Source organism: Pelophylax lessonae (genome assembly GCF_965119305.1).
Source record: "Pelophylax lessonae genome assembly, chromosome: 4".
Classification (NCBI taxonomy): Eukaryota; Metazoa; Chordata; class Amphibia; order Anura; family Ranidae; genus Pelophylax; species Pelophylax lessonae.
The window spans coordinates 56,936,345-56,951,566 of record NC_138771.1 but is presented as its reverse complement, the minus strand read 5'-3'; the positions used below and the strand labels follow the sequence as shown (position 1 = coordinate 56,951,566).

Sequence of the window (15,222 nt, the reverse complement as noted above, 5' to 3'; positions counted from 1 at the left end):
GGGGGTAAAACCTTCCAGTCCAGAAGTGGTTAATAGATGCTTATGCTCCCCAAAGTTATCACTGGCTTTTTTGGTTCATTTTAGCTAATATGGACTCATATGTTTATAATTTTAAAATGAAATATAACAATATTGTAAACAATATTTTCAATCTAATATCAATTTCTGTGCTCACATATAATTTCCAGTTCTAATTTCTATGGTAGAAATGGAAAGCCTTCATTTCCCCAGTACCTGATATTACAGTTACATTGGGGGTAGGAGATCACTGCATCTGCTAGTGTTAAATTTCCACACACATAAAATCCATTTTAACTGTAACCATATGACCGATTGAAATGGTTTATGCAGCTTGCATTGTTTTCAACCTTTTCATAATTCAGGGATTGTTCATTCACATAAACATACTGGAAAAAAATAAAAAACAGCAACTACTAAACTACTAAATGAGGGCATACCCTAATTTCCTATGTTCTTTACTTAGACATACACATTTACTGACCACTTTATTAGGTACACCTGTTTAATTGCTTGGTAACACAAATTGCTAATCAGCCAATCACATGGCAGCAACTCAATGCATTTAGGCATTTGGACGTGGGGAAGACCACTTGCTGAAGTTCAAACCAAGTATCAGAATGGGGAGAAAGGGGATTTAAGTGACTTTGATTGTGGCATGGTTGTTGAGGCCAGTCGGGCTGGTCTGAGTATTTCAGAAATTGCTGATCTACTGGAATTTTCCCGCACAACCATCTCTCAGGTTTACAGATGTAGCACCCTCCTAGGTAGGTGCTAGTGAGAGAGTATAGTTTTTGGCTCTGTCTGCCTATTAGAGGAGCAGCAGGCAAATCTATATTGCTTTCTGTCTACCAGAGAGCAGTATCTGTGAGTGAGGTCTGCTCAGTGTGCTTAGTATGTGATTAATTGAGTCTAGAGGAGAGCTTCACACTGGTCCAATAGGGAGGCATGTTGGACAGTGGAAGGATACTGGACCAATGGATACATACACTTTGATACAGTCCTGGTGATTGGCAGAAACAGGCAGTCTCGGTGCATTCTGGGATACTGTATAAAAAACCAGGAGCACATGTGCTGCGAGGTCTTTGGCTGGTGAGCAGAGTCCAAGAGGGAGGGTGGCGGTTGCCTCCTCCTCTGTAGCAGTGGCACATGGCATCAGGAGGTCGTCCTGAGGGCCAGAGGAATGGAGCTGAACCCAGAGGTCCAGGAAAGCTGACTAAGGGGGAGACACTAGAGACCCTAGAAAAACAGTATCGTGAGTACAGGGGATCGTGTCAAGGAGCTTGACCTAAGGGGGGCCACCCCAGAGTAGGATAGTCAGTGGACGGGTGTCAGTGGTCAAGAAAGCGGATACTAGGAGAGTTTCCTGAAGATAACTTTAACTCATCAAGTCTTTTGGAAAGAGACTTAACCCTAAATCCACCTAAGTGGCAAGGTGGATCAACAGCCTGGCTGTATCAACAGATAGATGTCCTCCAAACTTTGTGCATAGTTATTCTGGAGTATACCACTCTTCTCTTCTCCCATCCATAATTTATAAAATAAAACACAAAACAACTACATACCCCTGGACTAATTATTGACTGAGCCAAGAAGTAAAGTGATAGACTGTGAATGTCGGAGTTGTTAATGGTAACCCAGGGGGACCCGAAAGAGTGCAATTCAGCAGCCCCCAAGGGGGCAGTGCTACACAGAGCATGGTCCGAAAAAGATAAAATATCCAGTGAGGGGCAGTTGTGTGGAGGAAAATTCCTTGTTGATGTCAGAGGTCAGAGGAGAATGGGCAGACCGGTTTGAGATGATAGAAAGGCAACAGTAACTCAAATAACCACTCGTTACAACCAAGGTATGCAGAAAACCATCTCCAAATGCGCAATACATTGAAGCTTGAGGCAGATGAGCTACAGCAGCAGAAGACCACACCAGGTTCCACTGCTGTCAGCTAATAACAGAAAAGTGAGGCTACAATTCGCACAGACTCACCAAATTTGGACAATAGAAGATTGGAAAAACTTTGCCTGGTCTGATGAGTCTCCATTTCAGCTGTGACATACAGATGGTAGGGTCAGAATTTTATATATACGCCCACATGTGTAACTCTATAGTCACATGGGCTGCTCAGGTGTGATAGGGAGGAAATGCTCAGGGTAGAAACTTAATGAAAATTGAGCATGTGCAGAGTTGCTACTATGCTGAATTGGGGACATGGACAGAAGGGGGAGATAGAGAGCAGCAGCATCAACCAGGTTTTATGCAGAATACAGAAAACAAATCTCATAGTGACTGAGTTAGTATGAAAAGCATGTAATACACCTTTTTTTGAGAGTTTTTTATGATGTGGGCTTAGTGACACTTTAACTGAGCCAAAAGATGGCTACAGCGCAGGTTTACTTTGCCATGAGGGCGTCCATGGAGGTCCTCCCCTGATCACACTGCCTCTTCTCCGAGGAGAATAAGTTTAATGTTTGTAGTCGTTACTCATAACTGAGGTCCTCCAATCCTCTAATGAGCTTTGTTGACCTTCTCTGGACTCTCTCCGGTTCGAACACATCCTTTCTGAGGATCGGTGACCAAAACTGAATGGCATACTCAAGAATCAGATGTGCTCACACCAGAGTCTTCTAAAGTGGTAGAGTTATAGTTTTATCTCTTGTAAATACCCTTTTTACTGCATGATAGTAGTCTGCTAGCCTTGCTTGCTGCAGCTTGGCATTGCATACTAATGCTGAGCCTGTGATCTACTAGGCTTAGATAGCTAGGGGTGGAGAAACAGTAGTACACTGATCTTCCTAGCTGTGCAAGGGGTGTCAGCACAAGTCTGACCATTGGAGGACAGGCAGGGTATTCTCCCAGTACAGACAGAAGACTGACCAGGTTGGGAAATTTGTGTTTCTTTGCCTAGCATGGTCAATATTAACTAGGGATGCAGAGGGACCTCCAGGAACACAATGTATTTCACATAAAAGGAAGCAATAAAAAAAGAACAGGATACTGTTTATTACACACACGTGGTACTACAGGCACATATCAGGAATGTGAAATGTTTGGGTAACATATTCTTTAACCACTTCAATAAGGGGAATTTCACTCCCCTTCCTGCCCAGACCAATTTTCAGTTTTCAGCACTCTCACACTTTGAATGACAATTGCTCAGTCACGCTACACTGTACCCAAACAAAATGTTATCATTTTTTTCACACAAATAGAGATTTCTTTTGGTGGTATTTGATAACAACTGGCTTTTTTATTTTTTGATATAAGCGAAAAAAGAGCAAAAAAAAAAACCTTTTTTAGTTTCTATTATAACATTTTGCAAAAAAGTTATTTGTCTTCATACATTTGGGCCAAAATCTATACTGCTACATATCTTTGGTAAAGATAACCCAAATTAGTGTATATTATTTCATCTGTGTGAAAGTTATAGAGTCTACAAGCTATGGTACCAATCACTGAAAATTGATCACATCACACCTGATATACTGGCTGCCTATCGCCTTTCTTGAGGCCCATGCCAGGACAGTACAAATACCCCCAAATTACCCCTTTTTGGAAAGTAGACAGTCCAATGTATTTAGTAAGAGGCATGGTGAGTTTATTGAAGTTGTAATTTTTTTTCCCACAATTCTTGGGGAAATTATTTTTTTTCCCCACAAAGTTGTCAATTTCTAAGATATTTCTAACACATAGCATGTACACAGCAAAAATGACACCCCAAAATACATTCTGCAACTTCTCCTGAGTATGGTGATACCACATGTGTGAGACTTTTACACAGCCTGGCCACATACAGAGACCCAACATCCAAGTAGCACCTTCAGGCGTTCTAGAAGCATAAATTACACATATATCTTTCTGACTACCTATCACATTTATGAAGGCCCTGGAGCACAAGGACAATGGAAACGCCCACAAAATGACCCCATTTTGGAAAGAAAACACCCAAACGTATATTCTATGAGCCATTATAAGTCTTTTGAACATGTCATTTTTTTCCACAAGTTTTTGGAAAATGTGGGAAAAAAATGAAAACATATTTTTTTACGCAAAGTTGATAATTATAAGATATTTCTAAAACATAGCATGCACATTGCAAAAATTACACCCCAAAATACCTTTTGCTACTCCTCCTGAATATGGTAATACCACATCTGTGAGACTTTTACACAGCCTGACCACATAAAGAGACTCAACATCCAAATAGCACCTTCAGGCGTTCTAGGAGCATAAATTACACACATCATTTTCTGACTACCTATCACACTTTTGAAGGCCCTAGAGCACCAAGACAATGGAAATGTCCACAAAATGACCCCATTTTGGAAAGTAAACACCCCACGTATATTCTATGAGGCATTATGAGTCTTTTGAACATGTCATTTTTTTCCACAAGTTTTTGGAAAATGTGGGAAAAAAAGGAAAACCTATTTTTTTTATACAAAGTTGTCAATTTATAAGAAATGTAAAACACATAGCATGTATATAGAAAAATGACACCCCATAATACATTCTGCTACTCCTCCTGAGTATGGCAATACCACATGTGTGAGACTTTTACGCAGCTTGGCCACATAAAGAGACTCAACATCCAAGTAGCACCTTCAGGCGTTATAGGAGCATAAATTACAAAAATCGTTTTCTGACTACCTATTACACTTTTGAAGGCCCTAGAGCACCAATACAATTGAAATGCCCTCAAAACGACCCCATTTTGGAAAGAAAACACCCCAACGTATATTCTATGAGGCATTATGAGTATTTTGAGCATGTTATTTTTTTCCACAAGTTTTTGGAAAATGTGTGCAAAAAATTAAAACGTATTTTTTACACAAAGTTGTCAATTTATACGATATTTCTAACACATAGCATGTACATAGCAAAAGTTACACACCAAAATACATTCTGCTACTCCTCCTGAGTATGGCAATACCACATGTGTAAGACTTTTTCACTGCCTAGCCACATAGAGGGGCCCAATATCCAAGGGGAACCATTAGGCGTTCTAGGGACATAAATTACACACATACATTCCTGACAACCTATCACATTGTTGAAGGCCCTTCATATTTCTAACGCATACAGTAGCATAATACACCAAGTACATTCTGCTGAGCAAAGGGTAAACAAAAGATTACCTGTGGTTTTAGCAGTGCAGTGATCCCCAGAGGAGAGCATTGGTCCAGGAAGCAGGCAGGAAGGTAAACAGCGACAGTGAAAGGATTATCCAGGCAGCCAGGCAGATATTGTAAGCACAGCCAAAGCATTGGTCCAGGTAGCAGGCAGGGATGTGGTCAGCAACAGTGAAAGGATTATCCATGCAGCAGGCAGGAATACTGTCCATAGTTAGTACAGGCAGCAGGCAGAGATATGGTCAATACAGCCCAAGTATTGGTCCGTGCAACAGGCACATGCTCCATAAAAAGTCCTGGGTCAGTGCTGGCAGAGATATTGTCAGCACAGCCAAAGTATTGGTCCAGGCAGCAGGCAAAACCATCAAGCTTAGGGCCTTGGTCAGAAAAGAATGGGGACAGGGGTAGAAGCTTCTTTCACCCAAATCACTTTGAAGCCTCCGGACTCCAGACCCTGTTTTGGGAATTGCAAAAACCCAGAGAAAACCAAAAACTGGTTTTCTCAACTCAGAAGACTATTCTGAAGCCCCTCACATATGTGAGACTCCTGTGTTATTTTGAATCCCAATTCTACAGTAGCAGGGGGCAAAAGATCAGTCCAAATGGCAGGCAAAAAACATGGTCGTAACAGGCCGAGGTCAGTGCAGGTAAAAGGCAGAAATAGGCGTAGGCAAAGGCATAGTCGATAAACAGTCCAGGGTCAGTTCACGTGAAATGCAGAAACGTGGCAGATAAAGAATGCAGACGGCAGGCAGAGGCAAAGTCGATAAACAGGCCAGGGTCGGTTCACATGGAAGGCAGTGAAATGGCTGGTTAAGGCAGCAGGGAAATATTCAGCACAGAAAATGAAAATGGGGAAATGGCAGTCTGTTAGAAATTTGGGCTAATAGTTTAGGGCAGTGTGATAACGTCTGAAGCATTCTCCGATGCATAGGCCAGGTTGGGAGGGACATTGGAGACAATGAAAACTGGTGTTTTTCCTACTAATGGGCTGCAAGTCAGGTACTAATAGGATGCACATCAAGTACTGCTGGGCTGCACGACAGGTACTCTGATGGGCTGGTGATCTGACAGGTGTTATAACTCTCCCTTGCTCTATCCAAAATGAAAAAAAAAGGTTTTGCCTATAGTTCTACTTTAAGCTTAGTACTGTACTTAATACAACTCATCAAATCATAAAATCATCAAGTAATAGCATTAGCTCAGTTTTAAGTCCTATGAAAAAAAACAGGACATCTTATAATAAAGCTGTTTTGTGGCTAGTAATAAATGCAGAAATGACAAATTGCCAAAAACTAAGAAAAGCTGAGAAGATCAATTGCCAGGTGATGTGATCTCTTGAGAGGTTTCGCTTGAGAGTACGGCCTTTCTCAAGCAGGTACAGCTTATTGTGCGTATGACTTGGAGTACTGCATACCTCAATATACCAAACAGGAGATTCAATAGAATCTATGCCCAAACATAATGACGATAAACAATACGTTTTGTTAATATTTAATGAGCTGTTCCACTTTCCTGATTTCATTAAAGCATGCCAAGGCTGCGGCTACCATAGACCTGAAGGCATGAACTTCTGATATTTGGAATATATATCTGTTTGCAAAACATATTTTATAAGTTGGTAAACTAACATTATTATTATAATATATTAGATATGCTTAAACCTCTTTTTCTTGTTATTTATTTTATTAATATTTAATATTATATACATTCAATAAATATTTAGTAGTACTATGACTTATATGGTCTTTAGCTGCACTGTATTAAATAAATTCTATTTAACATAATTTAGCTGAAGAAAATGATTGTAGTAATAGTATAGTAAAATGACCATGGCATCATTGGATACCTTTACACAGATGTAACAAGTTTTATATACACTGGAGAGAGAACATAGATATAAGACACTGTGTTGTATGCTCTTCACTAATTTACTTAGAAAGTAAATCTAAATTCCAATTATTGATCACAGTTTATTTTTGTGCACACTGCATGTAAAAAAGGTACTAAAATATACATAAAGCCTTCAATAGTTTAGTGTGCACTAGATAAACTAACCTATGCCAAGAATCTGTCTCATTATTGATCATTAACAGATAAATAGTTTACAATATGCTTCACCTCTCTGTTTGTCTAAAAGTAATTAATTAATTCATTAACATCAATATACTATGTGGTTTTCACTTTTTAAGTGATTTCAAATTATTATTTTTTCTCTGTGCTAAAGATATTGGCTTTCACCAAGTATTTTTATAATGACTCAAAGATAATGAAAAGTACAATTCTAAAACATGGGTAATCCGGAGGTTTAGGTAATGCTTGGTGTGTGAAGTATAGTTATCATTAACATGCAACTTTTTAGGTATTCATAAACTGTGGGAATGGAGAGATAAAACTCAAATGACCCATTGATAAATGTGCACCAAAGAGAATCTTTGATTGTTCCGAGCAGAATGTGAAACATATACCATCAAGAGATTTGGCTTACCTTTGTCTATTCATTCCATAGAATGACCTGCATAGAGGATTCTTGCTGTGTCCCATCAGCAATTGCAGTGCTCAGGATAAAGTTAGTCTGTTCTTTATAGAAGTTTAGCTCATGGGATCAGAGAGAAAAGTGATTGCATCCAATGATCCTCCTGACTTCTTCAAGTCAGTCTTTTCGCCCACACAGCTGGAGATACACACTCAAGTAGTACGCTGCTGTAAGACACAGCATAAGTTCTACTTCTTCCTCTTGCTCGCTCTCTCTCTCTCTCTCTCAAAATTAGAAACAGGGTAGGCAGAATTTCTCTCAACATAAATGCTAGTAACCTGACCTACTGCCTGAACAGCACATATCCAGAGTTAACCTCTTGTGTGCGATATGTGTTGATTTTGTCCAATGGCTAGTCTTAGAATCTGATGTAAACCATGTAACATTTTACAAAGGTACCTATATGTAACGCCTAAGAAAATATAATCATGTTTTGTCTTGTCTTTTAGTTACTGATACCTAGGCATATATTCATTCAGTGAATATCATTCTGTAAGTTATGTTAGGATTACATTAAGTGTGCTGGAAGTCTTTCTACTGTCATCCAGCCTTTTCATACTTCTTCTCTGCAGCACTTTGTTGTTAATAATAGACAATTCCACTGAAAAAAAAGAAAAATGGTGATTCATATACACCCACCTTCTACATCTAGGTGATATGTATAATATAAATCTAATTTAGACATTTCAACCATTTTATATTAGCTAGGATGTTTCAGCATTTTATGATGATTTCCATTTTAGTACACCAACAATGAAGATTACTGAAATTCATTGAAGCCCATACAGTAGCTTCCAACCAATATCTTACTTCTGCTAATTCCTTGGCTAGAAACCTACAAATCAGCATTTTAGCCATATTGGGGTTTCTTAAGTATAGCACTCTCTCCTGAAGGGTCTGCTCAATGTATTGGGTCACACAATACTAAAAGAGGTAATGTAAAGGACAATGCAAAACAATACCAACAACCTAACTACTATTCATCTGCCCTTTTTAACCAATGGCCGGTGGTGAAGGGTCTTTGAGTTTGAGCACTTAGCTAAGTATACAAGATAGTAGCCAGAGGGCTTACACCACTGATAATTCCTGTTCTTGTCCCAACTGGTCCCTTGGTGGCCAGAAAAATGGTCCTCCCTATCTAAACAGATCTCTGCATTGATAAGTCCCTGACAGCAGCACATGTGGTATTGCAGCTCTCTAGTAGCAGGGTCCCAGCTTAGCTCTGCTCTGCAGATAATGCAATCTTACTGCCATGTGCTCTTGGGTTCCTCTAGCACACTCACTCAAGCAAATAGCGGTAGCCATTGTATGAAGGCCTGGCTCCCCCAGCAGAACAGAGTGCAGTCCAGCCAGAAGCACCATGTGTGCTATAGCTCTTGCAAACAGGCTCTGGACAAATAGATAGCAGGGTCCCCTCTCCCTGCACACAACAGTCTTTCTCTGCAAGCTTACAGCTCTGGCTCTCCAAAGTGGTCCCTGAGCCCTTTGGTTCCTGGGCTCCAGACAGCCTCACATCCTCCCCCAGCTCTGGGCACACAACCCTGCTCTTTTTGTGGATCCCAGGTAAAGTCCCTGAACCCTATGTGGTCCAGTTGCCTAGCTGCAATGGCAGCCAATCAGGGTGCAGTCCCATCTGGTGCTTCACTAGTATCAGATGAGTGATAACCATGCAGTGATTGCAGTGTTTATTTCATCAACAAAAACATTTTCATCAAAATTTTCATTAGCGGCATTTTTACAGTGGCGAAAAGTACACCACATTTTAGTCCACTGACGAAAACTATGACGAAAATCCATACTGTTTTCATTACCGAATGAAAATGAAATGAAAATGTGAGGCAGGGACGTTTATCCTCATTAACTAACTTCTGGTTTCCATGGAGCTACGCCTGCTTCCACTCCCAGCAAGTAACGGACTGTGAAGCCAGCATTACAGGCTTCTGAGTCCTCAGGCAACCATCCAGAGCAGCACTGTACATTACAGGCCTCCCGAGTCCCGACAAGAGTCCCACTCCCGACTCACGAGTCACGACGATGACCGTCCAGAGCAGAGAGCACCCACAGTGTGTATGTACATTACAATTACAGGCCTGAGGCCTCCCCTCAGACCACTGTCCCTCCAGAGCACTGTGTGTGCATTATAGGCCTCCTCTGACCACAGGAATCCAGGGAACTGTGCTATACAGGCCATCCCTCAGACCTGAGACCACCATCCAGCACTGTGCAACATTCTACTCCAGAGGGCCAATTCCAGTGCAAGAAAATGCCCTTTGAGGTACTCTTTTCCCTCAACTACTGTCTACCTGGATGGCATGGTGATCTTCAGTAGTGATTGGGAATTTTATGTTCCCTGGACTTATGCAGTGTTAGTCTCTTTGAGGAGATAGTTTTTTTCTGTCAACCCTTGGAAATGTGTAATTGGTATTAGGGAAACAAAGTATTTAGGGTCCATTCTGGGGACTGGTCTGGTGAAGCCCCAGGGTGAAGGTTTGGGAGCAATTGGAGCAATTATGTCTCAAGATGTCCATGGGGAAGAGAACCCCATTGTTTTCCTCTCAGCAGAAAGCTTGCAGCTGGCAATGGGATGTCTAGCCATAACATGGCTCTGGACTCTCTGCGATACTTTCTGCTGGGTAGATTTGGCTTACTGTTCATTAACCTGGATAAAACCGATTTAACATGGCAATGCAGCAGTGGCCTGATGCTTGAATGAGGCCTCAAAGGATTGCTGCTTAGATCACTTTTGTTTGGAAAACAACTAAAGTAAGGAAAGATGTTCTTGCAACATAAACAGTCATGCAGATGTCTTTTTCATATGGGCGATATGAACATGTGGTTTCGCCCTGTTGTTGTGCTTGCTGACCTCCTAGCATTGCACTACACATATTTTAAATGGACAATGGGTAGTGCTGTTCTTATTTCTAAAATGTTTTGTATTATGTTCCAGCATTCCCAGTGTGTTGGAAGAATAAAACTGATTTTTGAGTTGATGCAATTTTTTATGTCACAGGATATTTTTGCAGAGGTTTATCAAACGCAACTTTTCAGGAAAAAATACACTTTAATAAATTTTAGTGCACACAAAAACAATAAAAAATACCCAATTTTTTGGTAAAATATAAAAGACAATGTTTTTTTCGCAAAATAAAGGTTTATTGTAGTAAACAAAATAATGAACCAGGTGCTACTCCTTTTGCTCCAAATGTGGGTGTTTTTGTTGTTGGCGCACCAGCACTAATAATATTAAAGGCACAATTGCTGTATCCCCTTGTGCATCTGAGGCGCTATTCCTTCTGCTCCAGACGTGGGTGTTTTTGTTGTTGGCGCAGCAGCACTAATAATATTAAAGGCACAATTGCTGTATCCCCTTGTGCATCTGAGGGGCTATTCCTTCTGCTCCAGACGTGGGTGTTTTTGTTGTTGGCGCAGCAGCACTAATAATATTAAGGGCATAATTGCTGCCCCCCTTGTGCATCTCAGGTGCTATTCCTTGTGCTCCAGACATGGGTGTTTTTGTTGTTGGCACACCAGCACTAATAATATTTAAGGCACAATTGCTGTATCCCCTTGTGCATCTCAGACGCTATTCCTTATGGTCCAGATGTGGGTGTTTTTGTTGTTGGCGCACCAGCACTAATAATATTAAAGGCACAATTGCTTTACCCCCTTGTGCATCTCAGATGCTATTTCTTCTGCCTCAGCAGGGGTTTTCTTTTTTTTGGCTTTATTAATTTTTTCTTTATTAACAAAAAAAAAATATATAATAAAATGGTTTATAGTGCACCAAGCACAAAAGAATTGCACACAAGCACCATATTCCCTTTCCACACTCTATTCTAAAAAGTTTTAAAAATCCCCGCCCCCCCAAAAAAACACAATAATAAAACAGTTTATAGTGCACCAAGCACAAAATTATTGCACCCAAGCATCATATTTCCATCCCACATTCTATAATAAGCAGTTATAAAAACCCCCCCAAAATCCACATCATGTCCGAAAGGCAAGCAAGGAGAGGCAGACGCTCACAGACCACTAAAAGAGGGCAAGCAGCCTCTGTCCACAGTAAAAAATGGTGGCCACGACATGCAGAAGAGTTGGTGGAGTGGATAACTAAGACGTCCTCATCCTCCTCATCTTCTGTCACACAGGCTCATACTAGATTGGGCGCAAGTTTCTGTGGTACTCATTGCTATACCATCATCCCTCTCAGTGCAGGTTTTTGAGAAGACATGAGATATAGTAGGGATCCCAGATGAAGAGCAAGGTGAAGTATGCTTTTTTTATGATGTTGGTCTTTCAGGTGCTGTTGCCTCATTTGAGACATGCCCACCAGGTGGAACTCAACATTGGCAATGCTGCAGCGGCTGCACAAGCAGCAGAGGGCCATCAATGAGGACCTGTGTGAGTATGGCACAAGGACAGGCACAGGGGAGCTTGGCCTCTTTTCGCCATGCCAGTGGCTGCTGATAAAGGACACATACACTGTCCTGTCACCATTTGAGGAGGCCACAAGGATGGTGAGCCATGACAATGTATGCATCAGTGACACTGTCTCTCTAGTCTTCCTGCTGAAGCACATGCTTCATGGAATTATGGACAGGGCATTTGAGGCAGAACAGCGGGAGGAAGAGGAGGACTTACTTTCTTCACAAGGCCACCTTTAGGCGGGGCCACAAAACACACAGGAGGAAGAGGATGAGAAGGAGGAGGAGGATTGTGGCAGCATAGATGTAGAGGATAACATATAGCAGTCTTCAAGGGATGGTTTTCATTCCCCAGAAACCCCAGGAGTTATACGTGGCTGGGGAGAGGTTACTCCTGACAATGTCATTCTTAGTGACCCAGAGGAATCGCATGCCTCCTCAAATTTACGCTGCATGGGTTCACTGATTCTGCAAAGCCTGCAAAGGGACCAGAGGATTTGTGGCATCAAGGATAGGGATTATTACTGGATGGCAACCCTTCTTGATCCACGTTACAAGGGTAAAGTTGCAGCGCTCATCCTGCCTTCATAGAGGGAGCAGAGGATGAAACATCTTGAGGACGCCTTGAAGAAAAATTTGTGTAACACCTTTCCAGACACTGGGAGGTTTATGTTCTTTGGACGTGTTTCTGAGACATCGTTCACCCAAAGGAGGAGGGGTGGAGAAGGCGGCCAGCTGACCGATGCCTTTAAACAATTCTTTAGTCCTCAGCGCCCAGGGCTGTCTAAGCAACCACCGGCAGCGTCTTCATAATATGGTGCAGGATTATCTAGGAGAAAGAGCAGACTTGGAGACCTTTCCAACTGAGCATCCACTGGGTTATTGGGTCTTGAGGATGGACCGCTGGCCAGAACTTGCTCAATATACAATCAAGCTACTCTCCTGTCCTGCTTCCAGCATGCTTTCCAAACAGACATTCAGTGCCGCTGGAGGTTTTGTGATGAATAAAAGAGTGCGCCTGTCCACAGACTCTGTTGACCAGCTGACATGTATCAAAATGAATCAGTCCTGGATCAACAGCAGCTATCAAGTCCCTGATGCTGATGTAACTGATTGAATTTGCTAGGGGTCTGGCATGCCTTGTAGAATGCATATGCTACCTATCCTATTCCTGAATCTTTATTATGCTAGCTTCCAACAATGTTTTTGGTTCAGGGCACCACCAACACCCAAGGTCCAATTCTTCTGCACCTGTATGACAAGTACATGCGATTTCAATTTTATATTGAATTGTTAACAGCAGGGCCCCTTCCTGCACCCAGCAAGGGTAACTATGAGGGGTTGCAGTTTTCAGGCACCACCAACACCCAGGGCCCAATTTTTCTGCACCTGTATGACAAGTACATGCGATTTGAATTTTGTATCAAATTTTTAACAGCAGGGCCCCTTCCTGTGCCCAGCAAAAGTAACTGCGAGGGGTTGCGGTGTTCAGGCACCACCAACACCCAAGGCCCAATTTTTCTGCACCTGTATGACAAGTACATAAGATTTAAATTTTGTATCAAATTTTTAACAGCAGGGATCATTCCTGCGCCTTGCGTCTGCGTGTTTTTTTTTTTTAACCACTTAAGCCCCGGAAGATTTTAGCTCCTTCCTGACCAGACCCCTTTTTTCAACTTGGCACTTCATGACTTTAACTGACAATTGTGCGGTCATACAATGTGGTACCCAAACGAAATTTACGTCCTTTTTTTTCCCACAAACAGAGCTTTTTTTTGGTGGTATTTGATCATCACCTCTGCGCTTTTTATTTTTTGCGATATTAATAAAAAAAGAGCGAAAATTTTGCAAAAAAATGACATTTTCAACTTTGTCTTTTAAAAAATATCCAATATATTCAATTTATGTCATTTTTTTGGCCAAAATATATTTAGCTATATGTCTTTGACAAAAAAAAAATTAAATGAGCGTATTTTTATTGGTTTGCGCAAAAGTTATAGCGTCTACAAACTATGGTGTAAATACTGAAATTTACACAGCTTTAATTTCTGACTGCCTATCTCATTTCATGAAGTGCTAAAATGGCAGGGCAGTACAAAACCCCCCCAAACTACCACTTTTTGGAAAGTAGACATCCTAAGGAATGTTCTGAGAGGCATGTTGAGCTCATTGAATATTTCATTTTTTTGTCACAGGTGTTTGAAAAATGACTACAATTTTTTTTTTTTACACAAAGTGGTAATTGAAATGATATATTGCTCACACATGCCATGGGTATATGTGTAATTACACCCCAAAATATATTCTGATGCTTCTCCTGAGTACAGGGATACCACATATGTGAGACTTTTTGGGAGCCTAGCTGTGTACGGGAGCCCGAAAACAAGTCACCACCATCAGAATTTCGAAGGGCTTACATTTTTCATTGCATTTTCTCACTACCTATAACGGTTTAGGAGGCCCTGAAATGTGAAGATATCACAAAACCCCCCCAAATTACCCCATTTTGGAAAGTAGACACCCCAAGCTGTTTGCTGAGAGGCATGGTGAGTCCATGGAATATTTTATATTTTGCCACAAGTTTTGAGAAAATGACAATTTTTTTTTTAACACAACGTTGTCACTAAAAGATAAATTTCTCACACATGACATGGGTATATGTGGAATGGCACCCCAAAATACATTCTGCCGCTTCTCCTGAGTATGGGGATGCCCCATGTGTGAGACTTTTTGGGAGCCTAGCTGTGTACAGGACCACGAAAACCAATCAACACTCTCAGGTTTTCTAATGGCGTAAATTGTGCATGTCACCTCTGCACTACCTGTCACAGTTTCGGAGGCCCTAAAATTCCAAGATAGCACAAAACCCCCCCAAATGACCCCATTTTGGAAAGTAGACACCCAAGCTATTTGCTGAGAGGCATGGTGAGTCCATGGAATATTTTATATTTTGCCACAAGTTCCGGGGAAATATATATATATATATTTTGTTTTTACACAAAGTTGTCAGTAAATGATATATTGCTCACACATGCCATGGGTAAATGTGAAATGACACCCCAAAATACATTCTGCTGCTTCTCCTGAGTACAGGGATACCCCATGTGTGAGACTTTTT

At 41.2% G+C, this 15,222-nt stretch overlaps 1 protein-coding gene across 1 annotated transcript in view; it reads right to left on the bottom strand.

Annotated features, from left to right (window-relative positions):
- Positions 1 to 7,790, bottom strand: part of ANPEP (alanyl aminopeptidase, membrane) — a 147,391-nt gene extending 139,601 nt beyond the window's left edge. Inside the window, exon 1 of the mRNA XM_082253221.1 lies at positions 7,633 to 7,790. The gene's annotated coding sequence lies outside the window, so the exon portion shown is untranslated. The remainder of the gene's footprint in view (positions 1 to 7,632) is intronic.
- Positions 7,791 to 15,222: the final 7,432 nt, after the last annotated feature.